At 47.7% G+C, this 18,218-nt stretch overlaps 1 protein-coding gene across 4 annotated transcripts in view; it reads right to left on the bottom strand.

Annotated features, from left to right (window-relative positions):
• CASK (peripheral plasma membrane protein CASK) overlaps nt 1-18,218 on the bottom strand; it is a 629,306-nt gene that overhangs the window by 102,466 nt on the left and 508,622 nt on the right. The gene's annotated exons all lie outside the window — the stretch shown is intronic.

The following is an 18,218-nucleotide window of genomic DNA, read 5'->3' as shown; positions in this document are numbered from 1 at the left end:
GCTTCGGATATTAAAACACAACTTTTTGCAGCTACATACCTTACTAAACTTTCATATAGTTTTACTTGAATTTTGTACACAGCAGGAAGGTAGCCGTTATAGCGATACTGCAGCGGTACTGCAATCAGCTGCACAAGAACCCATCTCTAAGGAAACAGTATGGTATGCCTGAGGAAAAAAAAAAATTTAAGCAGTCTCTACAGTTATGAAAATATGAAAACTTCCATGTCTTGTAATATTTGCTGTGTTATGAACATCCGCGGTCGCAGCTGGTATGAGCTTTTGTTAGTATAATATTGAAATGCCATGTCGTCAGAGCTAAAGCGTTAAACAAGGTCTGTATAATAGTTTGTACTATGAAATTAGGACAGGGTTAATTGGAGAGACAAGGGAGAGGCCTTTGCCCTGCAGTGGGCGTAGACAGGCTGATGATGATGATGATGATGATGACTATGAAATTGTCTGAAAAGCAAAAAAAAATCTGCTCTTCTGTTCTCTCAAAACAATGCACGACTATACACATTATCGCCGTTGCCTCCAGTACGCATTTCTCACATCGACCCACAGGGTCAGGAAAAATATTCTAGCCCACAATTTCCGTCAACTAATGGAAGTGATGCACTCTAAATCAAAGTACACCCCCGTTGCAGACTTTTCGTTGTTCGCTCACTTTAATCGCGAGCGAACATCGTAAGCTTTCAGGAGAAATCAAGATTTACGCTGCCTCGTCCGGCATAGCTGCTCGATATACGGAGCACATACACCCTGCGTCTTCCGGTAATGACTTCTCGCGTGGGCAGAACTTCGCTTAGGACAAAGGCCAGACCTGACTCGGCACCGCTGGCGGTTCCCCTCCTGCGTTTTCATTCTTCCATGCGCACCCTATATCTTTTTTAACTTGAATTTTCGATTGAATGGATGTCAGGGCGAGAGCCTATAGGCAGCAGCCCTCACGTTCTCAAAAGATTCCTCGAAGGAGAAGAAGAGACTTCCGGCGAGACTGTGCGCATATGCTCCGTAATAAAATATCGCCTTGGCTGCGAGCCCTCATTTCCCTAATTGACAGATGCGAGCAAACCACGACGGATCGATCCCGAAATTTGGGAACTGTCTTTTTTTTTGTCACTTTTGCTTGCTGCATTTTCTATAATGGCTTTAATTCTTTAGTATCCCAATAACAAAAAAAAAAAAAATGGAAAACGAAGAAATCCACCTTACCAACGTACACACGCCGTTAAAGCGGAAAATCGTTCGGTATATTAAGACGCGCTCACTCTGGCTTCACTTCTGAATAATCATAACGTCATTCTGTGCTGAAAATATTAAATGAAAATGAAATACGGCTTTCAGGAATCGCTGGTATATATATAATTTTTGCCAGCAGTGAAACAGAAGCCACACAGCTATCACCACGTATGTCTAAGTGTCTAAGTGCAACGCTGACAGAAACTGCGTTTCCATACTCTTTTAATGAGATTCCATTAATTAAGGCATGAGCGTACTCATTAATGATCAATGAAGAAAAGTACTTCAACGTTGAAAATTATAGCACCCAATGTTGCTGCCAGACATATTTTTTTTTTCTACTCCGGAAGGAAGATCATAGTTGTGTTTCCTAAACGAACGCCACCAAACTTACAAAGAAAGTATTTTTGTTACCAAGATGGTTATGATCGAAATTGAAAGTTTGCCCCAATGTCTTCATCTTTTAGTCGGCTGTCCTTTACTTTGACCATGGTGATTTCTTTTCTGGGACAGCGGCTGAAAATTAATTCCTTTTCAAGGGCTGATGCCACTTCATCGTTTTATTATGTCTAAATAAAAATAACTGAACAAAGACTTTGCTGAGCCGTCATGAGTTGCGTTATTACTGCCAGAAGATGCAGGTCTTAATAGAGTAAAATCGTCAACCTCGCCGTAGCCTTAGCATATCCTACACCACTTAGGCAATAAACTTGCGGTCGGGATAGTTAGGCGGGTGTCACAGGCGCAGAGATGACTTGACGGAGAACTCTCGGCTGCTTTAACTGCACTAACGCCCGTCCTAATAAAAGCTGAAGGGTGGAGGTGCATTTATGCACGACAATGACAGCAATGCATATTCTTTTTCAAAAATAACAGCATGAAAAACGGGGACGAAGGGTAGAAAAGCACAGGACAAGCGCTGTCCCCGTTTTTCGTGCTGTTATTTTTGAAAATGTACACCGAAGACAGGATTTTACACATGTCCTGTGTTTTTCTACCCTTCGTCCCCGTTTTTCGCGCTGTTATTTTTGAAAATGTATACCGAAGACAGGATTTTACACATGTCCTGTGTTTTTCTACCCTTTGTCCCCGTTTTTCGCGCTGTTATTTTTGAAAATGTATACCGAAGACAGGATTTTACACATGTCCTGTGTTTTTCTACCCTTCGTCCCCGTTTTTCGCGCTGTTATTTTTGAAAATGTATACCGAAGACAGGATTTTACACATGTCCTGTGTTTTTCTACCCTTCGTCCCCGTTTTTCGCGCTGTTATTTTTGAAAATGTATACCGAAGACAGGATTTTACACATGTCCTGTGTTTTTCTACCCTTCGTCCCCGTTTTTCGCGCTGTTATTTTTGAAAATGTATACCGAAGAAAGGATTTTACACATGTCCTGTGTTTTTCTACCCTTCGTCCCCGTTTTTCGCGCTGTTATTTTTGAAAATGTATACCGAAGACAGGATTTTACACATGTCCTGTGTTTTTCTACCCTTCGTCCCCGTTTTTCGCGCTGTTATTTTTGAAAATGTATACCGAAGACAGGATTTTACACATGTCCTGTGTTTTTCTACCCTTCGTCCCCGTTTTTCGCGCTGTTATTTTTGAAAATGTATACCGAAGACAGGATTTTACACATGTCCTGTGTTTTTCTACCCATCGTCCCCGTTTTTCGCGCTGTTATTTTTGAAAACGTATCCCCAACTCGCCCCCCCGTTCTTTAGCTATCGTGCTGAGCAAAGCATACCCTCACAAGGAAGAAATACCGCCCGAACGGTTTACCCGCAGCATGGCTGGTTTATTGCCCGCGCCTGGTTAACAATAGAACACCGAATGCTAGTTTATTTGCAGTGAAATTCTAAACAGCGTTGTTCGTTTTGAGGTCAGCCATCGAGCATACACCATTTCTCCCAAAATCCTAACGAAGAGGACAACTTATCTTGGTCTATTGTAACTCCCAGTTGTCCAACAGCTTAAGGGGAGACTTATCTAGAGCCCCTTCCCATCTGTGTAGTTCGGGAGAACGTAATCAGTATAGTTTCTAGTTAGAATAAAAAAAGTGGGTTTAGTATTCGCTTATGTTCTGTGCAAACAAAATTTCGAAACAAATTCAAAGTTGTTGAACCAGCAGCTGTTCAAACACTGCCGTCCTCTTTTCAACATTTTCTAGAGACTTTCGAGCAGCGGCGCGGCGACCATAGTTTCTGCCGCACAAGCGTAATCCTCCCGTTCATTACGAACAATGGCGCCGGCGGGCAGCTTTTCTCTGGTCAGCAGGAGCGAGAGTACAATGGATTTTTTTTATTTTTTTTTTTTGCAGCATCGCGTGCGCTGCGTGACCAGTCGGTGAACCCTTGCGGGAGACACCGCTGCGTCTGCTGCTGCTGCCGTTCTTCTCATCGGCTGAAACCGCAGCGTCGGCAGTTCTGCCGCGCTCATCGCAGCTAAGCCTATTTCGTGTCCGCCCACTTCCGCAAGTGCGCCTTCTCGCACTGCGGAGGGCCGTCCGTACGGGCATTGATAAAGGATTTAACGAGACTCTACTTACTGGAACTCATCCCTAAGTGCGAGCTCTACAGGAATAGAACTGCTGCGCTGGCGAGTTCGAACGGGTAACTGTTGTTGCCCCAACGGTTCGTTCGCTGCGAAAAAATTGGAATGGAGAACCGCAGACGTTGTGGTAATTGAGCCCAATAGCATGAAACCGAAAAGCGCCTGAACGGCAAGCTACAGAAACACGTTAGCTTCTTGTTTCACGGAAAGAGAGCAACGTTGGGCACCTATTCGACTTCACTGATTCTTTCAGTTCGTCTCCATCTCCAAGGCTACCGCGCTGTCACCCAGACAACGCGGGTGACCATCCCAGACCACGTGCTATACCCTCGATCCTTCCCTCTTTTTCTGTCCCGAAACCCTTCTGTACGCTCCCTTCGCCTCGTCTAGCACCAGTCCACCACCAGGGGCAACTTGGCTTGTCTTCGACCGGCTCGATGACTTGCTGGCACATGATGAGCCAAGCTTAAGACAACGTCATTGGCGGCCGCGTCATGTCTTGTAAACGAACTCGCTCTCTGTTTCTAATTTTGCTGTGGATTGGACGAAGCGGAAAATGTAACGGCCTTAGTGAAACGGAGTCAGTGAATAGCTCTGCTGGACAAGGGAGAGGCAGTTTCATCTGCTTTACCGAGCTTCAGAAAAACGAGGCCTGGAAACAGCCGTTCTTGTTAGTAGGCCTTTCCATCAGGCGAGGGAGGCCCCGTCGGGAGAGACCGGCCACCAGTCCAGAGAGAGGTATCCTCCTCGCAATAGGGTACGTGGGGGAGAGAAGGGAACGTTCTTGTTCTTGGAGAGAGGGAAGGGTTCCTCATTACCAGATCTTCCACCGTCTGAAGTGTGCTGCATACAATGTGGCAGAACATCCTAGAAAAGAAGTATACAATATCTATGCCCTCAAAGCTGGAAAGCTCAGAAAACAACTGTCGTTCGCTATCCACGTCTTCATATCTTGCCCTTCCTCTTACAATTGACAAAATTTATAATGTCGATTGAACAATTCCATTCTGAGTGCGATTCCCAACAAAAGTAGGGACTAGGTACAGAATTATATTTTTCTTGCAACGCCTAATTAGGTACTTCCGCACTGCTAATGACAAACTCGTGCCCTAAAAGCGCTTATTTTTCTTTCATACCCGGCAACTGTTCCTGTGGAACGATACACGGCACGTGTTCTCCATACCGGACACAAGCGCAGCGAATGCAATAACGGTCCTGAACGGAGCCGTTCAAACCATTTGTTTTTTTTTTTACAGCCTCGTTTCTCCTGCTGCAATAGCACTTCCCGCATTCACCAGAACAGATCATACGGAGAGTCGGAATTTTTAATATACCATCCCCACGCATGACAAGTACAATTTTTCCACCATTAAGGCCCAGAAAAACAAAACGAAACAAATAAACTAGCAAGACGCGTGCCGGCGCAAAAACCTACAGCGCGACTGGTACCCTTCCATTGTCCCTGCGACTCTTGGCTCCGCAAGCGGATGCAGGCTGGCTGCTCCTCCATTTCTATATGTGTTCTTTTTCCCCCCATCCCGCACAGCGACAGAGCGGCCCGCGCCATCGATGGAGCGGACGATTATGCGCGCGGAATGCGGGCTTTCTCCTCGCGTGGCGCCTCTTCCTTTCGCGCGCAAAAATGGCTTTGGCGCCAAGCGGCCGTAAATAGCTTCCGTCCGGCGTACAAGCGGGCACCCGCACTCACCGGTGACAGAGGAAGAGGGGAGAGAGAGAGGCTGACGACAACGGTTCCGGAAGCGAGGAACAGAGTGGACGAATCGTTTGCAGCGTTGACCTCTAAACAGCGGCGTTTGTTTGCCTAATATCGCGCAGGAGGGCGCTAGTGTAGATGGCGAGTTGTGTAAGCTCGACTCCTGGGCCCGTATTTATTGACCGTTGCCTAATAGCTCATCGGCGCGGCGAATGACTTCCTGAAAAAGGGGGTTTGAAATGGCTCTGTACTGGAGAGGGTCGAGCTCGTATGCATGTGGTGAGGGAGGTCCATTGTATTGCGATAGCGCTAAAAGCTTCATCGAAAAAAAAAAAAAGAGTCGTCAGTCATAAAATGCGCCCATTGGCGGCAGGGATGTCACGTCATCGGACCAGATTTCCTATTGGTTGGATGAAACTGACGTCACCGAACGAGAAGATACATCACTTCGGGTAAACTAGGGTAATTAGGTGTTTCTGTGAATTTTCGGTCCTCGTGGTATGCTCAATGCGGCCGGTTGCGTGCGTACAACTACGAAAACTTCGACTCCTCTTTACTAGCTCTCAGTGTACGTCTCTGCCATAATGGGAGACCGAAACATGCAGGTCGCAAAGAGAGAGAAGGGTCAAACGAAGTTAAATTGGCCCTCAGAAATTTCTTCGACCATGTCTACCAGAACGGGACCTCTAGTCGAAATGTCTAGTTTTCCTGGCATGCCGTTTCACATTTGGTCTAACGTGTGGTTCTATCACTGAGATGGCGGCTATTCCTTTTCTTTTTTATTTTAGTATTTTATTTACGTTAATTACCTCGCTCAACGCGCAGGTGTACATGAAGAAAGTGTAATTGGAAATACGTTGCCTCGTCCTTCCACAATAGGCAACTGAGCCAATCCCCGCATGGATAAAGTTCGTTGACCTTCCAGCGTCAGTACTAGCTAGATATAAAAGCATCCGAATCGGTTGGAGAAGTCGTTTTGACAGCACCGAGTGTGTGGCATGCGCGGCAGTCTGTGCGGGTTGTGGCTGCACATTCCAATTCGTTGACTATAGCATGCGTTCATTACAATCACTGCCGGTTGTGCAATCTGCCTAATTTTACACTGCTCTGACGACACCTTTAATAATGCTTCACTAACGCCGTCTCTGCGGCGTGGCGGAGTGGTCATGGCGTTAAGCTCAAGGTGCCGAGATCGAATCCCTACCAAGACGGATCCGCATTTCGAAGGAGGTTTCGAAATGCAAGAACGGCCCTATGATATGGGATGAGGGTGTACGTGAAGAACCAGGCGGTGAAAACTAATCCGGAGCCCTCCAATACGACGCCTCTCAAAGGCAACGTGTCGCGTTGGGAGGCCAGACCCCCCTGCATACCAACACCGGCTCTCGCAAGGAATTCAGTAAAAGAGCATGCACTGAACGTAGCCCGCATATGTTCATTCCTTCATATTCGTTCTATAAGTCACGCTCATTTTTGCGCAGTGATCGTTCACGCCTTTATTTTCCACTATTCATAACGTGACGAATGTGACTCATCAAATAGAATGGCTGACGGAAGCAGAGAACTGAACTTAAAATTTTACATTTGTACCTTTCACTCTTCCAATTCTGCGGTCCAGAGCCGATCTTAAATTGTGGACTGCACAGAAAGCATCACTCCGCGCTCCATGTACTTAACACTTCGTCTTTTGTCGCCGCTACTGTCACGCCTATAGCAGTTCAGACATCCGGTTTCACCTGGCAGTGAATCGTTCGCAGTTGCACTGCCAGGCTATGTGCCACATGGCTAGGCTGTCAGTAGAGACAACTTCCGACGCACGCTGCAAGTCTACTGGCAGTCACAAAACTCAGTGCCCTTACCTAACACGTATAAACATGAGACAGAACCGAGTGCTCGTAGGAGCTTTCTTTGTTAGTCCGCTCCCTTTTGGTTCTCTGTATAGACTCAGCTTTTTCCATGGGCCGAGTTGCGCTGTTCCATAGTTGGTTCACGAAAGAGTTCAAGAACTGCTGCACTACAAGCGGCGGAAGTGGGTCGGTACTTCTACACACTTGCAGAATACTCTCCGCGCATTTTTAACGGCGTCTTTTTATTCTTAAGCCTGAAAACGGACTGCGCGTGTTACTACCGGGAACTGACAGGAATACGACCGCCGTATGTGCATACATTAGATCAATTAAACGATCAGGCTCCTCTGCCTCATTTGCTGCATGCAATACAATTTTCTTCTCTTTAGGAATGCACCGTAGTCGCATTAGTTCAATAGCAAACAGCGCGTTTCTCATATTTCTGCACCGAATTCCACACCGTAGAACACGAAAGTAGATGAGAAACACCCGAAATACCTCATGGAATTTGAAACATACGTGTGTCATTACAGACGAAACTGCGCATGAATACTTATGACAACACATGCACGAGCTGTATTCAGTAGCAGAACACGTAGCAAAAAACAAAAAAAAAACGAACAAAGCGATTACTACAGCAGTCGGACCGAAGTCGAAAGGTCGCTTTTACTGCCACCCATTTACCTAAGTGCGAGAGAAAAGTCGTGGGGAGAAAAATACGCCGAACGCCGAAACGTTGTGGGCGTATTGTACCTTACGAGCTCTCTGTCAACAAAGACTAACAGGGTACGCCATCACCAGGCGCACAGAGGAACAGGGGACGAACTTTACTGGCGAGAAAAGAAACGCAGAAAGATAGAGAGAGAGAGAGAGAGAGAGAGAGACGCGGCATAGCGAGACCCGAATGGCGCTGTTTCTGCTTTGGAAACACTCCCCAGGGAGCAAGTGTGTCTTTCCGCTGAGTGCACTCGCGTTGGCCGCCTCTCCGAACCATATTGCCCGCGGTAAAGTCGGCCTTTTGACTATTTCTTCGCGTTCTTTTTTTTCCTTATTTGTTTTGTTCTCAGCTAGTTTATTTCTCCTCCTTTATGTGACCTTTTATGCGCACGTGCTTCGCCGCACTGATTTGTTGCATTGAGGCGAAAGCAAACAACCCTGCTTTGCGCTTGATGTTTACAGCCGAGGGCACTCACGAAACGTTCCCGGGGCAAAGCGACGCTAGCGACGAACAGAACAGCCTCCGCTTAGACCTTTCGAACACTGCTCTTCCCTTCCCTTCTTTCTCTCTCTCTCTCTCTGTCTATGAAAAAAAAAAAGGATGAAAAAATAGAAAGATGGAGAAGTGAGCATGGTATCAAGAGGGCACTATGGGAGCACATCAACAAAACAATGCACAACAAACGGCCTCTTGCTGCTGGCGCTGCAGCTGAGCGCTTCGGTCATTTGCCTGATGAAGAAGTTCCCGAACTGGCCAGAGGCGACCTCATTTATTAGAAATCTGCCGCGTCTAACCGCACCGCGTCCACGCTGTCGGCTAAGACTTTCCGTCCCATACGTCGACGGGGAAAAAAGCAATAACAAATAAAACAAAGGGTCGTACAAACGGGGGTTCATAACAGCGTTGGCCGCATTAGATAAAGCAGCGATCACATGCTTTACATGCTGCACTTGACCGCACCCTACACTATACATCCCTTATTGAGCTCTTTACTGCCTGCCACAGCACTTTTGATCTTATTCTACGTTTGCTGCTGATTTTTAAGCTGCTTCTACCTCTTTCGTTGCACTATTGCGTCGATGTCCTTCTCCCCCTCCCCTCCTTTTTCAAATGCACACACAAACGCACAAGGGGTCTTAGCACTTAGTGCATCTGATGAAACCTTTACGCCCACTTCTTTTTTCTCACGCAGAATACCATGGTCAAGTGTTCCGTTATGAAAAACAACAAGAAATGTCTTTCATGATCTCGCTTTTCTACCACTTAGCTTAGTTATGGCCAGACACACGCCTTCCCAAACTCCTCCTCGTTTATCTATTTTCTTTTGCCGCGGTGAAACAATACAGAGAACGAGGGGAGGCGCCATTCTTCTTCCTTCCCTCTCTCTCTTCCCCCATCCGCCACTCGTACGCGAGAAGAAAAAAAAATCCCGGCGCGTGCACAACTGCGCACGACGGATGAACGGAAAGGAGGGGGAAAGAGAACCCAGCGGAAATTGCGCACAGCCAGCCGCGCGCGGGCGTCTGCGGTGGGCGGCAGCAGCAGCAGCAGCAGCGGCGGCAATACGAAGGGGTCGTAAGTCGTTGTTTCCGGTTTCGTGAGCGGATTTTACGAGCGGAAAACCCGCGCGACTCCTGAGCTCTTCCCGACGCGCACCCTCTCTATCCAAACGCCGAGGGAAAAAGAGGAGAAAGAAGAAATGGGATAAAAGGAAAGAAAGAGGGAGCTTGACTGTCCTTCCCTCCCTTGAGCTTTGCTGCTTGCTTCCAAAGCGACAGCTGCTTCTGCCACTTGTTCCTTAGCGCCTCCTGCCTGCATGCACCTAGCTCCCTCTAGCCAACGCCTTAAGCGTGTCTTCCTCTGGCTCCGTTGTAGGTTCTTTTCCTTATTCACAAGGGCACCGCCAGATGGCGCAAGTGGCGCATGAACCAAACACACAGTCGAAAAATAAAGCGGGTTCACACAAAAGGGCAGTCTCTGAAGAGTTCGGCCGAAGTTTGTCGCGCGGGTATTATCGGCGCAGTGCACAGCGGCAGTACAAACTCGAAAACGGAAATTGCCAAACCAAGCCGTGTTGTCAAAGAGCACGAAAAGCAAAAAATAAAAATAAAAGCCAGTTCACACTATAGGTCTTCCCGTTTGGAATGTTTGCTCGTTCTCGAAGCCAACTGCAAAAGTAGTTCCCACATTCCCAGCATCGTGGTGCACCGGCAATCTACAACATGCACAATATGAACTTGTGTATCTCCCGGACAAAGCCACTTTGCAAGGCAATGTCAGTGCACGTTAAAGAACCCCAGATGGTCCAATCTCCTCCAGTACGGCGTCCCTCATAGTCTGAGTCGCTTTGAGACATTAAACCGCATAAACCAATAAACTTCACAAGGCATTTATAAAACAATCGTGGTCAAAGGGAATAGTTGCAAACATGAAGTGCGGAATAACTAAATCCCTCTCTAACTACGCATGGGAGGTGTTCAAAAATGTTCCGCTTGACTTGGACCTTATTTAATTAGTGGCGAACTTGAAAGTGGTTATATTCAAATACACTCATTGCCAGTAGCACACACAGTCCTGCGATAAACCCGCTTGTTTTCGTTTTCCCAAACTTCGAAGCTTCAGCCTTTTCTCAGCCCGAAGACTCAACGCGCTACCAAACGGAGCCCGGGTTCGAGTTAGCCTGTGCGCCACGACAGTGCCTCCTTATGTGTAGAATAATGAAGACGGCTGTTTTTCCTATCTCTCATTACAGCCTGGGCCTCACACCACTGGACTTCTGGTCATTTGCCAAAGGGACGGGACATTCCACAGTTTCGTGTAGCTGTAACAACTTTCAGCTCTATCCCGGAGTGAGAAAACAGATACTGCTCAGTAGCTATACTAGTTAAGAACAAAGTAAATTAAAATTTGCACAGACGGCCGATGTGTTCAAGACCGGATTAGATTCCTGTGGTCGAGAGATGAAAAGAAAGGTGAAAGTAGTGAAAGAAAGAAGGAAACGCAATGAAATAGGCTTATTTCCTTGAAAGCTGTCACAACTTGGATCGCAATGAATGCGAGCTTTCAGCGAACGTCGGCGTTCCCCATCAAAAGCCTTGCCCGGAGGCAATACATTGCCACGAGCACGCAGAACAGAGGCTTTCTCGCGAGCGCTACTTTGTAAACAGTACCCGGCCTCCAACTCCAGGCTCCGGTAAGTCCCAAATAAGATGCGCTGTATTAGATAGTAAGCAGCGCCTAGTCAACAAGCGCGCGCTTCAGGAAGAGTTTTCAAATCTGAAAATTCTGACTATGCCTCAAGAAATCGAATAAAAAAAAAAACGCGACCGAAAAGTCAAATTTTTCCTTTGACGTGCTGGATAGACCACCAGGCCCATTCAGGGATCGAAAAGCAATGTGGGAACCGTTTGCAGTAGCACATGCGGTTCATGCAAACTAGCTCTGTAGGTTCTTGCGCAAAGCGAAATGCAAACGAACGCATTCGGATAGGAGCAAGGCACTTTTGAGAAAAATATATAACAAGAAAAGAGGCTGAAAGGTTGCATTTCTCGCAAAGCCGGTTCATCCTGCAATTGGAAGCCGATGACGACAACCGGCCATGTTTTCAAGAAAAAATAAAAGAACGCAAACAAAAAGGGAGACAGAGAATTGGAAATGAGCAGGCAATCGATGCACTCTACCCAGAACGCAGGAAGCTGACATCAGTCTGCAAATGCGCACAGTAGTTTGCCAAATATCAATGCCGATTTCAAATACAAACAAACAAACAAACAAACAAACAAACAAACAAACAAACAAACAAACAAACAAGCAAGCAAACAAACAAGCAAGTAAGTAACTAAGCAAGCAAGCAAACAAAGAAAATACCTACGGGACGCTATATGCGTCGTCTATAGTTTCCTAGCAACCTGTTCCCGAGGGTCTGCACGTGAATCTTGCGGTTCTGAATACATTAGGTAGAAGTTATTCCGTATTTTTAAAATTCCCCCGCGAGAGGGGGAAAAAAAAAAGGCAGGAAGTAAGAATCGTTTCCTCTAGCGCACGTAACAAAGCCACGCTCGTCGGCGGTCACTGCCTATGGCGGAAAACAACGGGCACAGCGTCGTCCCCGCAGCCACGACAAGTTATGCGATTCGCGTTCGGAGTCTGCAGGGAGCGGTGCAGCCCGGCTTGCATGCACAACTCGTACGGCAAAGGGGGGTATACATACATATGGGCTCGCGAACAGCCGTCGTCCGCCAAAAACAGCGCCAGAGTGGTGGCTCCCCAACATACAGCTTTCCCCTTTCTGTATACGCCGAGGCGAGAAACGGCAGCTGTACGTAGTAAGCGCTGTTCCCGAAGCGAAAAAAAGAGCACTGTACTACGCTCGTGGAACGGCCCCAGCAGCAGCACAGCGGAAGGGAAGAAACGATCGCGGATAGAACAAGACCGAGGAAAAATGGCGTACAACGAGATAAGAAGAATGCGTGCGCGGCGTGGCTATAGGATTCCGATATGGGAACGCGCGGCCGTGCTCGAACGATGTGTGCGTTTCGCAAACACTGCGCCCCGTCGCGTTGCGGGATGCACTGTAGGAGAAGAAGAAGAAGAAGAAGAAGAAGAAGAAAGAGGCGTATACAAATAGGCGCTTTAAGGAGGAGGAGGCAAGCAAGGAGAATTGGAAAGGAAGGTACAGGAGGATGTAAGCTCGCAAGAGACGAACCAAAAAGCGAAGAAAACAAAAAAAGCAACAACCCAGAGGTCTTCAGAACGAGGCCTAGAGTTTTCTTGCGCAAACACGCCAAGGACGAAATGAAAGAACAAGAGGCGTAAAGAAAAAAAAATGAACGAGATAGCGTGATGCGAGACGGTATACCGTGTGAGGAGTTTGGCAAATACTTATTGGGGCGGTGGCCCTACTTTTAATTTTCTTCCCTCGCTCTGCCGACTTCGAGCAACAAGCACATGGATGACGAGGCGCTGGAGACGCAAGGCAATCATCTGGCTTTCCCGCCTCGAAGGTCGCTCGTCTCGCGCGATCGTTGGCAACGCCGCGAGAACAAGAGCAGCGAGAAGAGGAAACGAGCGAGTCTCCCCAGGGGACGACTGCGAAGAGCGTCGCCTATTCGGCGTCGCCGCTTGGAGAGGTAGGATCCCTAGCAGTGCGCCTGGAACGAGCGCACTGTACCAGCAAGTAGATGCCCGGCTTACCAACTGAATCTCCTCGGATTACACCTCCAACGCTGCGCGTTCTTCTTTTATGATTCCTTCGCGCAGGTGAAAGAGTTTCGTGGTCGCGACTCGTTTTTCTCGCGCCTTCAACTCTGTGCTTGACACTGGCTGTATTCACCGATCATTAATTAAATGCTCGCGAGCACAACTGCAGGACAAGCTTATTTAAGAACAGATGTTTATTTTTTCGTGGACGATACGTAAGTGGAAAGGTTTTTTCCCGAGAAAATTGTATCCGGGCCTCTTTGAACTGTTGGTCTCAAATAGAGAACATTTATTTCCGAATAATGTTAGTATTCTTTGCTCTAAGTTTTGTAACGCTTTGTCCCTGTTACTGTGTTATTGCAGGGCCGGGTAGATATCGTAAGTAAACAACTGTACTGTCTTAATCTTTTACAGATATGTTATCTACGCTCTAATGCTGTTTCTTGCTCCCCCCTCCCATCACACACACACAGAATAATGCCTGTAAGGGCGCTGTAGGTAGCGAATAAATAAAATATAAATGATCTACATTTAACGAAGTCTCACTGCACTTTCTCGCTAAAGTTGACACCAAAAGCGGAATAATGCAATGCGACTGAATTAACCATAGCACTCTATGCAACGAGCACGAAAAAGTCACCAGTTCTATATGAAAAAAAAAAAAGTGAGGAGGACATTTAATTATCATTACCTGTGAAAATCCGATAGCAAGCGCCTCCGTGCGAGTGTTACTGCAGTGCCCATGTACAACGCGATATATAAAGACAACGCACACAAAAGGGCCCCCTCTGTGCTTTCGGGGCTTTTCCACAATGCGCAACACCCCTGCTTCCGGCTCCATACCAAGGGAGAGATTGTTACAGGTAAAGTCCCTACATCGCCATCTGGGGACTTTAGATCCATGAGGAAGCAATATGAGAGGGAACATGGGAGCGTGCGGCCTGCACGTTTCACGAAGTAGTGCCGCCGACAGCCGGTAAGAATTTGCGGCAGTAAGCGTGGCCGGCTGCTCTTTCGGAGCATGCACCTGAGACCACTCATTACCGTCGGCAGTGCTTCTCGAAGTGCGGAGGCCACGCCCTCCTGTGTTGCCTCTCATATTGCTTCTACCTGTACTTCCGCATACAGCCCAGCGCAGCTGCAGACTCGCCTGCCACGAGCCTCCGTTGATAACGTGGTGCATGACGCCACGCCTCTCTCAGGCAATGGGAATTAAACGACAGAATACTGGTTTGCTTCTCGATACGACTTCTACTGCTATCGTAATAAAAAGATTACTTGTTGACGTAAGCAGTTATTTCGCCACCACATGAGCACAAAGAGCAGTAATGAATATTCGAACTGAACGAAGTCAAGAGCGATGCATGCGTGCTCAAACGAAACAACGGCAGCAACCCAGGCCCGCTTCCTATCCACGTGTTATTCGCACGAAAAGATGAAGGCTGTCGACGATACATCAGATGACGACAATACATCACGTTTATACCTGTCTGCTTGCCAGGCGCGCAACATCGAGCCTTGTGTTACTCAGAGGCGGTATGTGAGCTGCGTACGTTCATGCAAATTCCCGATGGGTTCAAAGCTGGCTTCTCAGCCTTTCCGCAATTTCGCACGTCGTCATTCGTTTCCTTCTCTCCCTACCTTTTAGTTTTTACTTTCCAGAGTTGCGGGTACTCTTCCTCTTTCGACCTTTCTCCATTTGCAGCGCTGCGTTTGCGCACTGCAGCGCAATTTTAACGTACGCGCGAAATTCTGCAAGCCCGCACGAGCGCGCTTCACGCAAGGGTTCAGAAGTCACAGAGGCACCCGCACACGTACGATACATGCGCAGCGCTCCAAGTCGAAGACGGTAAAGGCAGGAAAAACTAAACTAATATCAAAACAGAGATTAAGGGGAACGAAAAAAACGCAGAAATCGAGACGTCCCGGCATGGAGGAGCTTAATATGGGAAAGGCTTCGCCCGTGCGATACACGCATCCCGCAAGGCGCCCCCTCGAAACCCGGTGGCAAGTGCCGATAATGCCTCGTCTGTCTTCATTTTCTCCTCTTCCAAAGCGGTTCCGCCGCTTCCATTTGCACGCAGATATCGCTCGCTTTTTCCCTTCGCACTCTCTCCCTCTCTCATCCCCTCCTCACCTTCCTCCGTCCTCCTTAATCTTTTGGCTCCTCTTCTTCGCCCCACTTGCCATGCAATGGCGACCGCTCAGTGACGCCACTTTGGCCGGCAGCTCACGCTTTTTTTTCTTTTTACTGCCACGGTTTCTCCTCCGCTCCATCACTTCCTGCCCATTCGGTCGGTGCCGCCCTCTTCCCGCTACCTCCGTTCTCCTCGCGAGACCGGACTTCATAGTCCCGCGCGTTAGCCCGTCCAAGCGTTCGGCGACAGTTCCCGGCGCCTTCCCTAAGACCCGTCTGCACTTCGCACCACCGGGCACTCAGTCCCGTCCCTGGGGAAAGCTCGCGCCTTGTCAGCCTGCCGCCAAAATCACTCTCTCTTCATCGAGTGTGAAAAGAGAGCTGAGCCGAGTTCGCAAAAAGCGAAAAAACTCAATTAAGCGGCGTAAGCCACCAATGGTCAGAAAAAATAACAAATTAGCGAGGAAAAAAAAAGATATGTGGAGGTCGGTCGGTAATGCGCCCGCGCTCGCTGAGGTGCGCGGTGGCGTGAACCGCGTCCGCCCGCGAAAGCGGCAGCCGAACGTCATTCCAGACCGTGGAAGACGAGCGAGCTTATTTCATTTGCGCATATCCCCCCTTTCAGCCTTCCACGCGTCACCCGCTGTCTTTTGCTAGCAAAGTATAATTAGTCCACGAATGGAAGACGCCAAACGTGGCAATGTAAAACTCTCTCCCTCACTCTCTTTTTCACCCTGTTTTTACCCCCCTCTCTCTCTCACACACACACACACACACACACACACACACACACACACGCACACACACACACACACACACACACACACACGCACGCACGCACGCACGCACGCACGCACGCACGCACGCGCGCGCGCGCGCACGCACACACACACACACACACACACACACACACACACACACACACACACACACACACACACACACACACACACACACACACACACACACACACATACACACACGCGCGCGCGAATACTTTTGTGGATGTGAAAGAACATGATTTTGACTTTTCTTTTAAAGCCCACAAGTGTGGTGTCTCTAGCCAGTTCCTAATAAATGAGCTGTCGATTTCATTTACGGATCACGCGGTCCACAGACTTTTGTCCCCAACTGTACACCTTCGAACGCAGGGAGTGCGACAGCCGCCACAGTAGCTCGCTTGGTATAGCATTGCATGCGACATGCGGAGGTCGTGGGTTCGAATCCCAGCGGAGTCATGAACTCGTCGTTTCGTCTCCTTTCAGAAAAATTAAACTCCACCTAAGCGATTCCGCCACTAATTTTCTGGAGCCGTCAGCACAACCATAAAAAAGGCTTAATGCAGTGCACTTTCGCTCGTTAGTTTTTTTATGCGCATGTGAGGAAAGGAGGAAAAACACGGCCATAAGTACGCCGGAGTGCACGCACACTTAAAGTTGTGGCAATTTGTGCAACTTGTATATTGTCGCAATCCCGCGAGATCCCGCCACGCCGAAAAACCTGATTGAATTAATAACCTGCCCATCACGAATAAAAACGCTACTATGAGCAGTCACAAAGGCAGCCTAATGTTCAACACAATTTAACGAACGCACATTGTTCCTACCAGACGAGAAGCCGATAATCACGTCGTTACTGCGCGCTTTTTGAAGCAAATGGCATTTGGGAACAAAGACCGTCAAGCGTCATAACAAAAGACGAACAGCACCCATTAGCAAATTAGGTTAGAGCTGCTGAGGACAGTTCTAGCGAATGTGAAGCTTTCGCCCGGCAACCACGCGCCGAACCTTTTTCACTCCATTCTTTTCCGCACTCAAAGAACTTTTTTCATTCAGAGGCGAACGCTCGCGTCAGAGCTGTCGTAGAATTGAACGTCAACGACCGACGGCGAAGATAATTAATTTGCCTTTCGGGAGCGCGTTGTTGCAGAGCTTGGAGAAAAGAGAAGCGGAAGCGGCTATACATATACAGCTTCAAATCCCGCAGGAACGGACTCTGAAATGAACTTATCTCGGCTGCTGTCAGAGATGTGTACACATCGATGATGGATGGATGCGTGGATTTTGCTTTTCAGGTGGTGTGCGCTTTTGCCAGAGCGTTGGCGTTCGCTTGACCCTGTGAACTGTTTTTTTTTTGTTCAATCTAGGGTAATTTTTCTTTAAAGTGGTTCTTTCGATATAGGGCACATTTTTTACGTATTGGTACTTTACGCGAGCCTGGCTTTTCGTTTGAAAGTTTCCATTCCTTTTTTTTGGGCAAAGCATGCAAACATTATGACTCTGCCTTTTGGACGCATTTTTTTTTCTTGAACGAAAAAGAAGTAAATTAAAAATGCAATTTCACGCTCCTTTCGTGCTTAAGCGAAATGAAAGCTTTCCTATCGTTATGTGGTGTTCGAGCGCAGAGAAAGATAAAAAGATATGACCAAGAAAATTAAAAAAGGAATATGAAAAAAGGAAGATAAAAAAAGACAAAGAAAGTGAAGTTAGTTGAAGTAACATTTTTATTCGCCACCGCAATCAAGGAAGATTAATTACGCTGCTCGTATTACAACGGATAAGATCCTCGCTCTTGCAAAATGAGGTCGTTTTCGTAGCAGGGATTTCCAGCGGAAAGCAAATAAAACTATTAGTAATGACAATGCGCAGGAAGAGAAAAGCACGCTGCCTAGTTATTTTCATACAGGGGCTGGAAAACAGTGAAACAGGTTTTTTTTTTTTTTGAGCTTCCCCGGAGTAGCCGTCAACCGACGACGGAAAGAAACAAGGCATTCGAGGCCTAATGGCAAGCATTACAACACTAGTCCT

The sequence above is a fragment of the Amblyomma mixtum genome, chromosome 5, assembly GCF_055824585.1.
Source record: "Amblyomma mixtum isolate Tamu chromosome 5, ASM5582458v1, whole genome shotgun sequence".
Taxonomy (NCBI): domain Eukaryota; kingdom Metazoa; phylum Arthropoda; class Arachnida; order Ixodida; family Ixodidae; genus Amblyomma; species Amblyomma mixtum.
This window is presented reverse-complemented; position numbering and strand designations above follow the sequence as displayed.